General features: G+C 37.6%; 1 protein-coding gene across 6 annotated transcripts in view; it reads right to left on the bottom strand.

The window, feature by feature from the left end:
- Positions 1 to 18,654, bottom strand: part of MGMT (O-6-methylguanine-DNA methyltransferase) — a 2,722,240-nt gene that overhangs the window by 735,648 nt on the left and 1,967,938 nt on the right. The gene's annotated exons all lie outside the window — the stretch shown is intronic.

Raw genomic sequence — 18,654 nt, 5'->3', positions numbered from 1 at the left:
GACAGTCACCAAAGCCATGGACGAGGGGAATACAGTGCACACTGCCTACCTTGACCTGGCCAAAGCCTTCGACACTATTCCCCACTTGGATATAACACACAAACTCTCTCAACTAGGAATCAATCCATATGTTACCAGATGGGTAGCAAACTGTCTCACTGATAGAACACACCTAATCAAAATAGGAGAAGCCACCTCAAGCAGTAGTCCCGTTATGAGCAGTGTACCTCAGGGATTGGTCTTCGGGCCTCTTTTATTTGGGATATACTTCTCTGAGATGCAGGCCAAAACCAGTGGGCTATGGCTGACCAAGTTTGCAGATGACTGCAAGTTGGGCATGGTCATTAATTCCCCAAGTGATATGGACGTCCTCCAAGAAGGTCTCACCCAAACAAATGACTGGTGCCAGAAATATGGCCTCAAGCTGAATGCCAAAAAATGCATCATCATCCCCTTTGGGGAGAGTGACATCCCTACATATCATCACATTAATAACATCCTAAGCATGCAATTAGTTGTGAGGGATTTGGGCACCCAGGTTGATAGCAACCTGACTTTTGACCACCATGTTGCTTTCACTGTACGCAAAACTTTCTACATGGCCCATCTCTTAATTAAGGGTATCTCATCCAGGGACAAGGAGGTCATAACATCCCTGTATTCTTCCCTTATAAGGCCAATTATTGAGTACAATGCCCCCTTCGGCATGTACCTCGCAAAGCACATGCAGCAGCTGGGGAGACCACAGATGTTCCTCACAGGAGAATCCAGGGGCTCAAACATCTACACTACACAGGCTAAATGACCTGTCCATCTACTCAGTTTCATACAGACTCCTCAGAGGTGACCTCTGCCTGGCATACAAAGCAATCTCGGACCCTACTTTGATGGGACTGCTGCATATCCGCAAGTCAAGCTCCACTCGAGTAACCTGCACGAGCGACCTCAACCTGGTCTGCGACATCAACAGGACTTGTTGGCGGGAGAGATTTTTGTCCCAGAGAGTCCCTCCATCTGTGGAACAGACTCCCCTCTCTATGTCAAGCAGAGTACCTCATTATCCCTTTTTAAGCTCAGCCTGGATAACTGGATGGGAAACACAAAATACACCCCTGGGATTCCACCTGTGTCCCTGCTGGACTGGGGCTTTGGGTGCTGACTTGTCTAAACATGGGCTGAACTCTTGGCTAGGCTTATAATGGCCTCAGGGCCAATAGCCTAGTAACTTTCTATGAGAGGGTGGGCAAAAGGCCCAAAATCAGGGGCAGATGTTAAATATTGCTCTTATAAACATAGAAAGTTGACGGAATAACAGGTTTGTGTCTTCAACCTTCACTGATTTGCCAAAAAGCCAAATTTTTTATGAGAAGCAGACCAAAAGTATGGGGGAAATATCTGGACACTCAGTGAAATTCTGAAAAGCTGAGAAGTATGTTATAAGGGGACACTCTTTTTTTTAATTTGATAATACAGTTAGGGACAACCTGAGATCATCAACTAGTTGACTGATATGCTCAAAGTCACAGTTTGCAAGTGGAAACTGAGGGAATGAAACCAAAAACTACAGAATGAAGCTCACTGACAGCTCTTGACCTTAATGCTCTAAGCTAATCCTATAACCGAATTGATCCTTTCCATCAACGACAATGTAGCATTTTTGTGTTCTGATGCTCCCCCATGCTCAATAATGTGCAAATTCGATACCAGTACAATGTATGAAGTTTTACCCCAGCTATAAGTCTGCACCTATCCTCCTTGCCAGAAAGTTTGTCCTAACCACTCAGTGAGCACACTTCAAATAAATCATGTAAAAACTAAGAAAATTTGAGATATATGCTGTTATCATGTAATGAAAAAGCATATGTGTACCTCACTTACAGGGAATTCCAACACCCAAGGCTGGTTGATGGGGATGGCTGAGCACATGTGAGAGGCAGGAAGGTAACTGTGAACCACCAGGAAGGATATACTCAAAGATCAAATGACATAGTAATAATATATATATTAAATATAATCCCAAGGACCCTCCTTAGTTGTTCCTATGATTTTAAGTCCCAAGAAGTGAAAACACCAGGTTAGAAAGAGCTACAGCCCAGATTCCCAAATCAAAGAACATATGGCCACAGCAGATGTCTGCATTGGTTACATTTCTTAAGCATTATAGGGGTAGCTACTCCTGTAGAGAGTGACCTCTCACAATGGCATTTCTCAGATGGTGGTAGGCCATCTGATGGCAAAAAATAATGCAGCTGGAAATTCACTTGGAAATGGCTTGCTAGGGGACTGTCATCCTTCTTTGTTGGGAACAAAGAGGCTGGGGCAGTTGTTTAGGAATCTTAAACTCAATCACTTGCTTAGAGTAGAACCTGAGCTAATAGTGCATACCCAGGGTGCAAATGGCACTTTCTTCTCTGGTTTTGGCCTCATTGAAGAAAACATGAATGATTTGGTTAAAGAAAAAAAGAAATCACTTTCATGAAAAATGTGACTTTTTCCTGAACGACAACCAATCGTGAAGTTCTACATATGGTTTCTTACATACAAGGGCCTTCAAAACCAGGATCTTTTGGGCAGATGTGTCAGTCAGCAGAAAAAAATGTATTTCCAAAATAAGAACTTCCACCCATCAAAATAATGGTTTTGAATGGAGAAGTGGGCAGGCCTACTGATCATGAATTCAAACGCATCAATAAATATTCATGTTCATATACAATCACTTTAAGTCAAATTCATCAACCTGTTTCTCAGATAAACATTTAGAAATTAAAACATTCAACTTCCCACTTAAAATATTTACCAGAAATAGGTCTAAAGTTAAAGTGATTGTATGTAATTTATTTTTAAACTCTATTTCCCTTGATTTATTTCATTTTTTTCTGTCACTGTTCCTACTATATCTATTATATATAACAACCCTACAGTGCATAAAAATCTCACCAAGCCACCAATGTGCCCCACTGTTTGTGGGTATGGATGGCTTACAGAGCCTATTTCTATATATTTAGAACAATTACTGAGTCTGATTTTGGGTGCTGTTGAGCAGGTTATAGTGGGTACTGGTGACTTTTTTAAAGAAATTGAGTAAATGGCATTCTACTAACTGTAAAAATCATTTATTTTTGTTACTATGGACATTAAGTCTTACTTCATTTCCCCATGATGATAGTACTGAATCTGCTTGTCATGTTTTAGGCAGATGCTCATGCTATTTTAATAGTTTCACCTGCACTATTTGTAGTTTACTTGAAGTTGTTCTTGAAAATAATGTACTCTGTTTTAGTGACAAAATATATCATCAAATGACTGGTGTTGTCATGGGCACACCAGTCACAAATACATATGCTAATCTTGTCTTGTATGACTAGGACGTTGGATACATTTTATGTAATGTGCATGTTTTATTTTTTTGGTAGATTTACTGATATTTTTTTATTGGGGATGCTAGCCCTGATGTACTGGATGAATGTTAGCTCTTTAAACTCTAGTACTACCTTTTTACAGTTTGATGCTACATTTTCCTACTATGAAGTTAATTTTTAGTTGTTTGTGCATACAGAAACTGTAAAGATATTATAGATCAGACACAAAAATCTATAAAAGAGATGTTAAGAACAGTTACTTAAATTGTAGTAGTATGCATTGTAACAAATATAAGAACATACTTGAAGGGCATTTCTGTAGACTATCGAGATTAACTACAGATGATAAGATTTTTCAATGACTGTGTCTCAGACATGCCAAATGATTTTTTGTATCAAGAATATGAAATGTAATATATCAATAAAGTAATAACTGATATTGGGGAATTGCATACAACTACTAATGCACCCATATTTTTTCTGCAACAGCAATTTTGAGCTCCAGCCAACTTAGCTGTAACAGAGGTGAATTTATTTCTTATATTATGTCATATGACAGTAACTTTAAATTTATCAATATTATTATTATTAAACAGAAATGGGTGATTTTGGCTACAACTGATAAAATTAATAAGTTGTTTAGGGCTAGACCCAGAATAGTTTTTAAGAATACATTTAATCTTAAGAGACATCTATGCCATAATATGTCCACAGATCTAGTCACTTCCTGTATGACATGAAAGGAACCTATCCTTGCATGAAGTGTAATTATTGTTCCTCTATATCTGCTGCTGATTGTTTTGAACATCCTGTTACTGTTTAAGTGTTATCCTAACTGTGGTACAATGAATTTGGTATGCATAGCTAGCCATATGAAATGTACAGCATTTTATGCTGGCAAAATCAAAAGAAGGTGGTAGTTGTGTCTTTCGGCTTTTCCCGGTTAGGGGTCGCCACAGCAGAACTCCGGTCTGCTAATGATTGGCAGTAGATTTTTACGTGCCGTGTTGCCAGCTCTGACACACAACCTTCAATGAAGGTACGCCCATTCACGGATGTCTCCACACAGAAGACACGCTAGCTGAGAATCGAACAGGACGTCTTACTGTGAGGCAACAACGCTACCGCAGCACCACCACCGCAGTATCAAAATCAACAGAAGGTTAAGGATTCATATTTCACAACACCTGTATAATATTAAGAGGATGAATTTAATGAATGCTTTAGTGAAGCATATTTCCTATATGGATGAAATGCACTTTAGTGCTTTGCAAGTTGTTAAGAAATGTATCAGAAAGGGAAACAATTACTAAGACAGAGTATACAGAGTAGTGGTGGTGCAGCGGTTAGCGTTGTCACCTCACAGCAAGAGGTTCTCTGGTTCAATTCGGCTGGAGCACTTTCTGTGTGGAGTCTGCATGTCCTCCCCGCTTTCGAGTGACGCTTAAAGACATGCAGGTAGGTGTGCCTTCTTTGAAGGTTGGGTGTCGGGCTGAACCTTGGCACCGTAAAAATCTACTGCCAATCATTAGCAGACTGGAGTTCCGCTGTGGCAACCCCTAACCGGGAAAAGCCGAAAGACATTAGTATACAGAGTATGATTGGATATGGATATGATTAGATAACTAGATTAAATGACAGATGTTTCCCTGGACTAAATGAAACTTGCTCTTTAAAACCCGTGTTACATTCTAAGTGTTTGCATCACTGATCATGTGACTTTATACCTTTAAATTTATCTGTGCAGGAGTTATTGAATATTTGAAGAAGCACTGTTTTTATGTGAAAGCTTGTATTTTACTGTTTTACTGAATATTTCCATGTAGTGAACTCTGCTCTTTTTATTTCTGTATATTTTGGAATAGTCGAGTATTCTTCAGGTCAGTACTTTGGTGTTTATATACCTGATTCATTCATTGAATTGCTGATATAAGACAAAAGCAGTCTATCACCTTCAAAATCAGAATGAAGTGTGATAAGAACCCTTGACCCTGACAAAAAGTGGGGTACCTTCTACATCACCTTTAAGAAGTAGACTCTGGGCCTGTACTAAGTTTTACAGAGATGGCCTGGTCTCTTAGCAAAGTTTATCCTTGGAAAGAATCGAATAACTTGTAGATACAGTCTACTGGTGCAGTGACAAAACTTTTGGATGATATACTTACATTATGGAAGGGGGCATTTCTATCCTAAGGGAATTGTTTTTCTATTTGGAGAATACTACACAGTTTTCAAGTTTCACACATGAAGTATCAGATACAGGTATTATTTTTTTAGATATTTATATTTACAAGGATTTTATGGGTGAAAAATTTGCTTCCAAAAATTTATAGGAAACCAACATTTTATAATTCTTACATATACTACGCAAGTGAATACACATTTAAAACCAAATACAATATACTAAAAGGTCAACTTGTTAGACTGTCATGTTCAACATCTGATGGAAATATTTTTGAGAATGAGATTAACATATCCAGTGAAATGTTCAGAGAAAGGCAATATCCAGTGGGAATGTTTGAGAAGGTTATATAGGACGTTAAGGAGAAAATAAATTATCATTTTGCACAACTTTTAAGGAAACCTTTGAAAATTAATGAGGGGGTGAGAATATCAATTTTCAGAAATTTATGTGCCTTCCAAAATCTGTGCATAGCATTATAGAAAAATACTAAATTTGTTTTAGTCTGAAGAAGGGTTGTTGGATAATCCAGGTAATGCACCTTTCTTCATTTTTAAGAATGGTTTCAATCTTCTTTTTTAAACACCTTTATTGAATTAAGTAATCAAACAGTATTAACAAGTTCACATTTACAAATATTATATTTCACATATATTGCTATATATCATATGACCTAAGCAACATTACATAAATTATTCAATTCCTGATCAACCCCTTTTTTAAGCAAGAAACATCTTTATTAAACCATCACTTATGACATAGGCAAACATACATTTATATAAATGAAAACAACACACACCGACACAATCCTAGGTGCAAGTATTTTGCATCACAAATCATAGTGATACACTCCCAGTTGCAAACATATATCACTTATAATCCACCCAATCATTTTCGGTCAGACATTACATAGTTCATTTAAGTCCTGCCTTCTTTTAAACCGCATTCCTCCCCTGTATGTACTGTTTCCACAATTCCCATTTCTCCTATGCAGTTTCCTCCTACCCTTTTCTAAAGATCTCAGTTCCAGTTGTTTTACCAATTGTTAGTTGGTTTAGATTTCGATTTCCATTTTCTAGTAATTCCTTTTTTGGCGGCCACCATAATTAGACACAGCAAGACCTTACCATGTCTTGTCAATTCTGATTCTGTATCATAGCTCAGAAAATCATTTCCCTCATCACACCAATCTGCCCACCCAGCATCTCCAAAAGTGCATCCCGCAGGGAATCCTTAAAATCCACCAACTCACCTCACTCCCAGAAAATATGTTTCTAATTACCTCTTTCTTCCCCATCACTCCTTCAACATTTGCTCTTTACCTGAAGAAACATTCTTTGGAGTCCAAAAATATATATGTAAACATTTCCAAGAAAAATCCTAAAGCTTTTAGATTTTGTTGCATATTTGGGGGACATAGATATAGCCTCCCATTGTTTCTTTGTGAATTGCTTACCCAGTCTCTCTTCCCAATCTTTTCTAACCTCATCTGATTGACTCTTATAGTTATCATGCAATATTTTATATAATCTACTAATTATTCCTTTTTCAATGGTAGCTTCTGTTCTAGATTCTACTAAAAACTCTACCAGTGCTGATCTTTTGTTTAGAACCCCTATATTTCTCTTTGTCTATACTCTGATATTAATCCTTGATAGTATACAATCACCAATCACCAAAAAAACAAAACAAACCATAAAAAAAAAACAAAAACAAACACAGAAATCATCTTTGCCACAAGGATCTTAATTATTTTTAGATTTATTCTGGTACCTCAGCCTTTTGTCTTCTGGGAATAAATTACACAATACCAACTAATCCAATTTATACACCACATGCTTCTTAATTATCCAATTAAACATACAAAAAATCAATTACAAATTATTTAAACAATTACTTAAACATTATACAAATTACTCTAGAAAAACTTTATTTAATCAGTTAAAAATACTTCCTAAATAAATTTTTCAACAAAACTCCTTATAAATAAATTCCTGTAAAGTCAAATTATTGCCCAAATTCATTTGCTTAGGAAAAAGTGTCCTATACTTTATGATTATCCTACATTCTGATCTATTGAGTCCTTCTTATAACTACCCTCACTATTCAAAAATGTCTGGGCTAAGACACTAAAAACAAACTGTTCCCCAATCCCCTATGTCCAGAAATAAAACGACTAGCTACTGCACTATTCATATTTTGTCATCTAATATCTCCATATGTTCCATTATTCTAACCTTCACCTTCCTCTTAGTTTGTCCAACATACCATCTAGTCTTTGGGCAGCCACATCCAATAATATACACAACTCCGAAGGAGTCACAGTTAAAATATTCCCTAGCTCTGTAGTTCCTACCATTGATCTTACAACCATTTAAATTCTTAACCCTGCTACATATTGAGCAATTTCCACAAGCACGTGTCCCTACTCTGTCACCTTGTCTAACTTTAATCCCATCCGTCACTCAACAGTTCTTTCATATGAGAAAATAATTTGTTTAGGAAATAAATGTCCTGTTGTCATATCATCACATACCATATTCCAAGATTCTCTAACTATACTTTCCAAAATGGTAGAAAAGGGAGAAAATTTAGTCATAAAAAATAACTTGTCCTCTCTATCTTTGCACCTCAGAGTCTTCTCATATTTTATACAATACTTTCCATCTTATCTCTTATTCATTCCCAGGACTTTATTCCTAGCTTCCAATAAAATGTGTTCAGAGTAACCGCGTGCAGCCCGTCTACTCTGAACCTCATTCAAATAAGTATCCCTCAACGTCAGATCTGACATATTCTGATAAATTCTTCTAAATTTTCCATAAGGTAAGGATTTGATGAGATGGCGGGATGCATACTATTTGCATGAGTAAAGTTAACAGAAGTTGGTTTCCTATAACCTATGACCATTACCCACATACAATTCCACATCTGAAAACATTATACTAACTGAATTCAAATAACATGTACATTTTAAACCATGAGAATTACCATCAATCTGTTCCCTAAATTCTAAAAATTCTTCCTGTTCACCTCTACACACAAAAATTAAGTAATCACTGAATATTTTATAATACATTACGTTTCTTGAAAAATATTAATTGGAGTACATGAACTGCCTCTCAAATTCACCCATATAAATAATAGCATAAGCAGGGGCATAAGATGCCTCCATTGCTGCTGTTCTTTTTTGTAGGAACATTCTATTCCCCCATTTAAAATAATTATGGATGACACAAAATTCCAAAATGAACAGTAAGTAAGAGGTTCAGGGCCCTTCACTCATCATTATACCCAGTGCTTTCAATCCCCACTTGGTCTCGATGTCAGTGTACAAAGCACTAACATCAACCACTGCCCAAAAAGAATTATCTTACCATTTCACCATTCTCAAGCTCTTATACAGTTCAGCTGTATTTTTTTATGTGGGAAGGAACTTTCAACAAATATTTCTTAAACTGAATGTCCAAAAGAACCCCCAAATTTTCCAAATATGAGCCTATCCCAGATATTATAGTTCTACCTGGAGGACTGGACAAACTTTTATGGATCTTGGGGATACCATAAAATTTTGGATCCCTGGGTTCCTTAACGAGTAACGTTTTTGCATCACTACCACCCAGGAAACCAAGCCTTTCCCCTCTTTCCAACAAATCACACAACTCTGAATTAAACTGTTTAACCAGGTTTTTAGTGAGTTCCATATAATTATCAGTTTCACAAATTAACTCATTTACCATATTGTTATATTGATCTCTATTCATAACAACCCAGTTACCACCCTTATCAGCCTCTTTGAAGACAAAATCACTCAAATATAAACATACATTTTGCAAATCTTTCCATTCGTCTTTTGTCAAATTATATTCCTTTCCTTGCTTCAAAAACATAAAATTCCACTCTTTTGCAAACCATATTTTCAAACATATTAATGGCTAAAGAATTTTTTGGTGGCATAAAATTACTGTTAGAAGGAAAGTAGGGATACACAAATGGCCATAACCAGTATAGAAACCCTCATTATGTTCATCAGTAGCTGAGTTACATAATTACATTGTTAACATCACTTTCCCCTTCCTCCAGTAACTCAAAAAGCAAATCTGTTTCATGTAAACTCAAGTCTAGCAAAGTGTCATTATTCACATTGTTAGAAACATTAAATTTTTCATTGTTCTGAAAATATACCTTTAAATACAATTTTCGGCAAAACTGCTTGATATATAGTATTAAATCTGTTAAACAAGGTATTCTGGTTGGGAAAAACTTTGCCTCTTTCAACTGCACATTTTTGGGGAAGGCAATCTCTAATCTGCAGTGCAAATAATTTCTTGGCGTCTTCCCATTCTATCATCTTTCCCTCTCTAGTTATTGGCCTCTAATTCCTTGGTTCCTTTGCCAGTTTTTTTTCCAATAAATTCCAGTCCCCTCTTGCCTGTTGTCTATATCCCTAATTGCAGTCATCCCTATTGGCAGAAATCTGCTTTCTCCACTCCCGCGTTGGCTTAATTCTTAGGATACTTTCTGCTACTTTATAAATATAACATTCTGTATGACAGACTAGAAAATAGTAACAATAACAAAATTATAAAGCAAACAATGCATAGGAAGGTTCAGAGGGCATGCAACAGTGAATAATAATGAAATGATATATTACTGTAAGGGACATTCTGACTGTAATACGAGTGGGGTGATATATATTGTGACCTAATTTTTATGCTCCGTCTATTATGTTGGAAAAACTGAAAACTCAATGAAGCAACGTATTTATCAACATGATTATGCAATAAGGAAGATCCATTTAATCCATTAGCTAAACAGAGTTTAAATTATAAAAATTTTAATAAGTTTGGATTTTTTATTTTGCAAAAAGTGACCAAAATGAGAGAGGTGGGGAATTGGAAAAATGTGCTTTTAATGCATGAGCCGGATTGGCAACTGAAATTAAATTCAGATAAAATACCTGAGTTGAATGAAAATTTGTTACTTTTATTTGAAGAAGTAGCCATGCTTGAACTGTGGAGAACTGATTGGTAGTGTTAAACACATATTTTTTAATAAAATGAATTCAGCTCAGTATTCATGACATTCTGAAGAAGTCTTATCTTGTAAAATGAAACAGCTTAATAATACATGATTTTCTATTATTCTCCTGGTTTTACATATTTTTTTCAGAAATGTTTTATTTAATTTGGATTTGTTTTTTCAATTTTTTTTCTTTATTTACATTTTGTTAATGAGGTGAGTGGGCTGGTCCAAAGTCCCTTTTCTGGCACTTTTTAACAACATCATAAAAAGAATAGAAGTAGTATGACATGTCTAAGTTCCTGGACTGCAGATTTCTTAGCTGTTAATCAGAACTGGATGGGTCATTCATCCTGACTCTATGATCATCAGAAAAGACCTGTAGATCATCAACTACAGGTTAACAGAAAATGCAAGATCTTAAACAGGGTAATTCTTTTGCTGTTGGTCTACTTATTTTCTTTTGTGTGTTAGTATGGCTTATTACAATAATTTATCACACATTCTTTTTATTTTATTTTAGTTAGCTTTGGGAGACTTAAAACAGAATGGGAATGAGAGTAACTTGTTGAAATATATAAAACATGTGAACTGGGGATGTGATAAGGCATTTTTTTACATGGAGGTGATGAGAATTCCTTTTTGATTCACCTGAAGATAAGCACCAGAGGAAAAAAATATCCGGTCCTGATACTGATTGTGACAACAACCACAAACTGAAAAATGTCAGCAGAACGACATATCTCTTCATCTGGTCTGCAGATTTTCATTATGGTTTCATCCTGCTTTACTACAAGATCTTAGCAAGTATGCTTTTTATCTGGATTTGAACATTTTTTTTTCATTTCACCTTAATCCTAAAGCTTATTCTAATTTTTTTACAGCCAGATCTTTAAAGGACAACAACGGGATATTAAAGCAGATTGCTCACCCTGCTGTCTCTTTTAGTCCCTGTTCATTGATACAGCCTTAAAAAATCACCCATGCAGCTTTAAAAACTAATCCACTCAACTGTTTTCCCTGTTAGGCTTCCTACCTTTCCGTACTGTTTTACTTTCACTTTGAAAACCAAGCTGAAAAACCTCTAGCTGGCTCTGAAATGATGATGATGTGACATCTGCCAGAGCTCTTGCTCTAGCTACTGGGACGTTTCCTCCCCCAAAGTGAGGTAATCCCCGCCTGATTTGCATGGTGTACAGAAGAGCCAGTCGACCTCCCACATTGTGATGTCAGAGCTGCCTTGCCCAGCCCACTCTTAACCTAGCAAAAATGTCAAACTATAATCTCACTTTTCTGAAGAGCCCTACCGATATGTGACACAGTACAGGCAGAAGCACAGTAGCAGCTGCAAAAACTAAGAGCATAAATTTGCAATGACCATGCATAGACATTAATTGCATGTTTTTACATAAGAAGCAGATGTTTGTCACAATTAATCGACAACACTACATCAGATTACAAGAAGTATACAATACCGTAATTTTCTTAAATTACCACTTAAAAAGCATGTGGGTGCTGTCATGCAAGTCTGTGAAATATTTCGTGTTTATAGTGCATCATTTGTTAGCTATTTAGCCAAACAGGAAGGAAAAATAAGTGGGAGTCTGATGCTTTGCAAAACAGTGATTATTCCCAGTGCTATGGAGCTTGGTTCTAAATTTGACAGGAAGAGTGCAACAAAAAATGTCTCCCACTGTAAGGAAGGAAAGGCTGACAAGAAAACAGTACATTATTCTGGTCACCTGCTGTGAGCTGTCAATCACATGCAAATTACCCTTAGCTCTTTGACAGCTAGGGAAGGTAGGTGTGAACGGGGAGGGGAGATACCTTGAAGAACTAGATTTCAGCCTTCACAAAAGAAATCAAGTTAGCATTTCTAAGAAGAAAGGGCAATAAAATGCACTTTTCAATTCTGTTCTGTAGCGTTTGCAATGCTTGTGTTTGAAGTAGTCACTGAAAAAGGATACATTTTTAACTAACCATAGGTGACTATAACACAGCAGTGAATGCCTGTAAAATCAGTGCACTGACAGGAGCTTTAGGGAAAACGTGGCAGATCTGATGACATTTTTTGGAGACAAACAATGCATTCTGGGATACTTAGAGGTAGACTAAACAGTCAGAATTATTTCAAGATGTCAGACCCCATTTGGTCAGAGTCAGAAATTGCATATAAAAATATCTAAAAAGCTCCAAATAGTTCCAGAGTGATGTTAAAATGTAGGAAACACCAAAACATGATGAAATAAACATGTTTTTTGAGTCTGTGGGTGCGGTTGTCCTTTAAAGGAAAACCTTTCTTTTGTAATATTTAATGACTTTCAATGAGTGGAGCACAAGAGAATTCTAAATCTGTCAATGGAAAGCTGCCTGACATTTTGCAAATAGTTAAACATCTGGACGAGTTAAGAAACTTCAAAAAAAACAGTCATCAGAAAGCCTATGGGCCAAATTCCAAAAGAGTTACTCTCAGTATGTCTGCCCTGATTCTGAGACTTGTTCTCAGTGTAAGTGACTTACTTTAGTGTAAGGCCTATCTATAAACAGGCTTACACCAGGAGTCAGATTCCAAAAGACTTGCTTTCAATCAGTTCTTAGGGTAAGTGGTCTCTTACACTGAGAGCAAGTCTTTTGGAATCGGGCCATACATAAGTACATAAGTAAACCAAATAAAAATGTAAAGTAAAAAGAGGTAAATAATCAAAACTGAAAATAAATGAAGAGCCAGTAAGGAAGCAAAATAGTAGTTAAGATGTTAACAGAAGATGAGGTAGGATAAGTGTAATGCAGTGGCTGTGGAGCAGAGCTCTTCCAACATTTGTTTTTGGAAGATACTATGTTGACTCCTCTATAGGCAACCCCACAGGTTGGGAAAAGAAGCCATTTGTCTCTAGATACAAATCCAGTAATCACAGGACTTCCTGTCTCCTCCAAGGGCCACCAAATGTCAAGAAACAGGAGCAAATGACCTACAGTCAACTCTGGAAGGCAGCAGTACAAGAAATATAATTGATCCCTCCAATTATATCACTGCATACATCTTATACTCTACTAACACAGATATTTTCCGTATGAAGAGATAAACAATGGGGAGTAATGAAGATGCTGTGAATCTCTTCAGTGAAAACAAGTTGATGGGAATAATGGAATCCAGTGTTTGCAGTTAACAACTAGGGGAAACAATGCCAGAAAGGTAAAATACTTGGTGCCACAACTGGAAGAAACAGACAGTAAGCCCTAAGAACTATGGGAGCAGCTGCAAGTGGGGGAAGGATGTATCATTGCTACCTATCTTGGCAAATAACCTGTTTTAATGTTGGCTAGAAGCAGTGCAGGAGAAATCAGTAAAGTTGATGAGGTAACTTAGACAAATAGCATATGTGAAAATATTTTCTGACGTGCTACCCGACCATAGTACTGAAGAGTCAAGGAATAAAATCATCAAGTGTTTTAGCTCTTGGTTAACCATCTAGTATGGCTCACATAAATCTTCTATCACTGAGGCACTGAGAATGAGCTTGAAGAGACACAGGTACATAAAAACATGATGATCCACATTTGCTGTGGAAGGAATTTAAGTGCATCATCAGCAATAATAGCCAAGGACAAATATTTCCTAACACGGCCAAAAAAGAATTGGAACACAAACAGCACCTTGGATAACCAATGATTATTTTAATAAAGACCTATGAATGAAGGGGATCTATATTGGGCTGCAGTTCAAAAAAAATGGCTCACTAAGTGAAAGCCATAATGACTGTAGCTCCCACAATAACTGTAAGAAACTAACAAAGCCAAGGCCACTCACTTACAAAACAGACATCTGGGAATACAAAAATAATTTGGTTCGAGATTAGTTACTCTTCAGAAGGGATGTACTACCCTGGTGGAATCACATCATCAATAAGCTGTATAAGAGAAGAAAGAAAGAAAATCATGGCAAAAATTATGAGGTGCAGCACTCAGCAGGATAAAAGCACTCATCAAACTAAACAAACAACTCAGAGGACAAGTAAAGTCTACCACAGCCATATCTGAGGTAAATCTGGCCTCCCAAGCCAAGGACAACCACAAGGCATTCTTTAGCTATGGCTGCAACCTCAAAGGCAATACACAATTGTGTGCAGAGCTCACTGTAAATGTAGCCACCTATACTGAGCCAAGGAGATATAGCAAACCTACTGGCTGACAAATTCATCTACAACTTTACCCCTCTCTACCCATCAACCTTTCCCCAGGAAATACCAACAAATATAACTCCCACTGTTATCACTAGGAAACACACCCTCAATGCCCTCTTGGAGGCCAAGAACACTGTACCAATGGGCCCAGACAATATCTTAGGATGCCTTTTAAATAGTATGAAAAATTATCTATCAGGTCCTCTGGAATTGCTATTTAACTGTAGCCTCCAAAAGGCTTCATGCCTCATGAATGGAGAACAGCAATAGTCATCTACAAACCCTAAGTCTCCCTAGTCTCATATGCAAAGCCATGGAAAGAATTATCATGGAAGTCATAGGAAATGTCCAGACACTGGACCCAACCCAATTTGGTTTCATCAAGGGCACGTCATGCCTACTCACCCTAGTGGACTTCTTTGAGAAGGTCAAGACAGCAATGGATGAGGGCAAAATGGTTCACACTGCCTACCTTGACCTGCCCAAGGCATTTGACACAATCCCCCATTCCAGCATTTTTAACAAATGTAAGAGGTTATCATAAATGGTGTCCCTCCGGGATCAGTTCTGGAACTGCGCCTTTATTGCATTTACTTCTCTGAAGTCAAGGCCAAATTCAGTTGCCTCTGGCTGATTAAATTTGCAGATGATGGAACATTAGAGCTGTCAGTGAATTACCCACTGACACAAATATTCTCCAGAAAGGGCTGACACAGACAAACAACTGCTGCCAGATGTATGAGGTATAGTGCTTTTTGACCTGCTGTCATCTGCCTGACTGTTGCTGATCTATGTCTGCATTTGTTTTTCCCACCCAACCACCCTACTGTTGAACTCTGAAACTTGGTGGCTTTTGAGCTGCCTGCCCCTATTATAAAAATGATTTTGAAACTTCTCTGAGTGTTATCTCATCACTCATTCTACTGAGTACTGAGAGATCAGTTGGAAAGGTCCACCCCCTTAGTCTCAAACCTGATTTTCTGTTTCCTCCCTTCCCATATTTTAAATAAATTGCAGGTTATTTAGCTGCTTTTACTGTATATGTGCTTCTTCCTACTTTATTTTGCTTGTTGTTGCACATTCTTAAATTGTTCAGTTGCATTTAATCTGCTGCATTTATTACTGCTCATTAGTAGTCTGATTAAAACTATTATTCTAACCCTCTTAGTTTTGATTCAAGCCCTTGGGCTAAAAACTAGTTATCTTACATAAGGAAGGTTTGTGGTCTATACTCTTGTAGCAGGAGAGGTAGCTTACACCCTTCTGAGTTGTGAATTGTTGAGTGAAGGCTATTATTCTAAAAGTGTCTTAGTTTTGGTTTAAGAGCTTAGGCTTCAGGCCAGTTATTTCACATTAAGAAGGTTTGTGGTCTACACTTTTGTAGGAGGAGAGAGTAGCCTCTGTACTTCTGAGCTGGAAATTGCTAGTAAAGGCTTATTGTGGCTGTTATTCTAAGCAAATTTTGTTCTGATTTAAGCAGTTGGGCTCCAAATCAGTTATTTTATATTAGTAAAGTTTGTGGTCTATACTCTTTTGGCAGGAGAGGATAGTCTACATCCTTCTAAGCTGGGAATTGCTGGTTGAAGGCTTATTGTGTCTGTTATTCTAAGTGTCTTTGTTCTAGTCTGTGGTCTCCACACTTGTGGCATTACTGTCTAGGCAGATGTTTTGTTTAACTACTAGAGCATCCAGTTTACACATACCTAAGTGCTGCTCATCAAATTGCTTGTCTTATTGACTTGTTCAATATTTAAGTTTTCCTTACTCCTCCCTAGTAGATCAGTGGCCATGGATATGCACTTCACGACTCTGTCTGTGGCCAGTCTGGATGCGATGGGTATTCTGAGGCATTGTAGCAATTGCCTCATGTACATTGACAACCCACTTTTTCTTAATAACACAGATAGTGTATATGTGAGAGGTATAAATACACTTTAACACTGGAGGCAAAACTCCCTCATTCAATCAAAACTAATCCTATAGAGGCTGTCAGTGATACATGCACCATGCCTACTGCACAGGGTTAAGACCCTATGCATAAAAGTACTTATGCTGAGCTACTTACAGGAAACCTGCCTAAAACATTAATACCTCCTACACAGTACAATCAAAGAAAGGGTCCTCAGCCATCATGTAAATACTCCATTAAAACACCATCACCAGCTACATTTAGTAATTCAGTATGCAATGCCTCCACTGCTAAGCCCTTAAGGCAAACCAGCACACAGCCAAATTTCCTGATCATTGGTGATCCTATATATAGTGAGGCCCAACGATGTCCCCCTCAACAGACTAAGAAGAGGGTCATGGTTAGCTGCCTTTTCGGAGTTAGGATACATCAAGTCACACAGGCACTTAGCTCATTGAACTACAGGTGCTAGTATGACTCTGTCACAGTCCATGTGGGTGTTAATGACCTGAGACCTATTTCCTTTGACTATATGAAGTGAGACATGATCAAACTCACTGATTATATGTCTTATGCAGGAATAAGCCTACCACTGAGCAGTATACTACCTTCTCCAAGTATTATGCCATGTTACCACCAGAAAAAGATTGATTTTAACAATTAGCTTAGCTTCTGGTGTCAGTCTGGGGGGTACATTTTGATCGCCTGGGAGGACATGGTTGACAGACCAAGCTGCTTTGCCAGGGATGGCCTGCACTTTCCCCCTATAAGCTTTTGGATATTGGCAAATATCTTTTCCAACCCCATAGTGCCTTTTTTAGGCAATGCCAAACTGATAAACCTACCAACTTAACAGAACCTATGTAGGAATATCTGAAGGTGGTACTGCTCAGTGCTGCAACAAGAAACTCCACTCCCTGCAAGCCTTCCTCTCCCTGGAGAGTGTAGACATCTGTGTATTAATGGAGACATGGTTTAAAGTCTCTGACAGTATCCCAAGCAATGCAAGGTTATAATGCCTTTTACACCCTTAGACCAGCTACTGCACAGAAGGGATCTAAAAGTGGAGGAGTGCCAATCTGTATCAGAATTAATCTCACATCCAGACTAGTTAAAGTGGAACTCATACAAGTGCAACTCACCATAAACAAGGTGTCACAGCATATCCTTGCAATGTATAGTTTTCATCCATATCCCAATGGACATGATAAATGAGGACATAGGTAACCTGCAAACTCTGGATCCATCACAGTTCAATCCAATACGATATTCATGGGAAATCTCAACTACCCCTCTATAGACTGGGAGTCCTATACCACTTCTAATGCATAAGCCCAGTGATTCCTAAACTTTGTTAATGCCAACATCCTAGAACAGTTGGTCCATTCTCTTACCAGGGGTACAAACATCATTGCCCTTGTACTCACAAACATGGGGGGGTGAAATTCCTCACCCAATCTAATGTCTTTGCTCATCAGATCTGACCATAAGGCAGGATTACTTGAAATAAAAATTAAATCTGAGGATCCAGCGAAAACAAAAACCTTTAGAAACTATTCCAAGGCTAACCTGTATCTACTAAGCAGCACCTTGGCTAAATTCTAAGTACCCCAAAACTCAGTAATCACCACAGAATACAATGAACTATTTTCAAAATCTCTGTACAGCAATACTGATAGCTGTATAGAGCAAGCTGTGCCCACTCTTATTAAGAATAAAACAAATTCAAAAGACAAGCCATCCCGGTGGAAACACAATATTAACTGGTTATACAACAAAAGAAAAAAACCTTGCCCAAGCGTAGGAGGGACAAAGCCATACATACTAAAAGCCACCTGACCAATTTAAATCGGAAGCTAAAAGGGTTAAACACTTCAAAGGCTAAATTTGAAAAAAAAAACCTTCTCAGGCAAAGGACAACAACAAAGCTTTCTACAGCTATGTCTGTAACCTCAGAGGAAATACACAACAATCTGCAGAACCTTTAAATGGCATCACCCA

Source organism: Protopterus annectens, chromosome 14.part0, assembly GCF_019279795.1.
Source record: "Protopterus annectens isolate FY-2018-M chromosome 14.part0, PAN1.0, whole genome shotgun sequence".
Lineage (NCBI taxonomy): Eukaryota > Metazoa > Chordata > Ceratodontiformes > Protopteridae > Protopterus > Protopterus annectens.
This window is presented reverse-complemented; position numbering and strand designations above follow the sequence as displayed.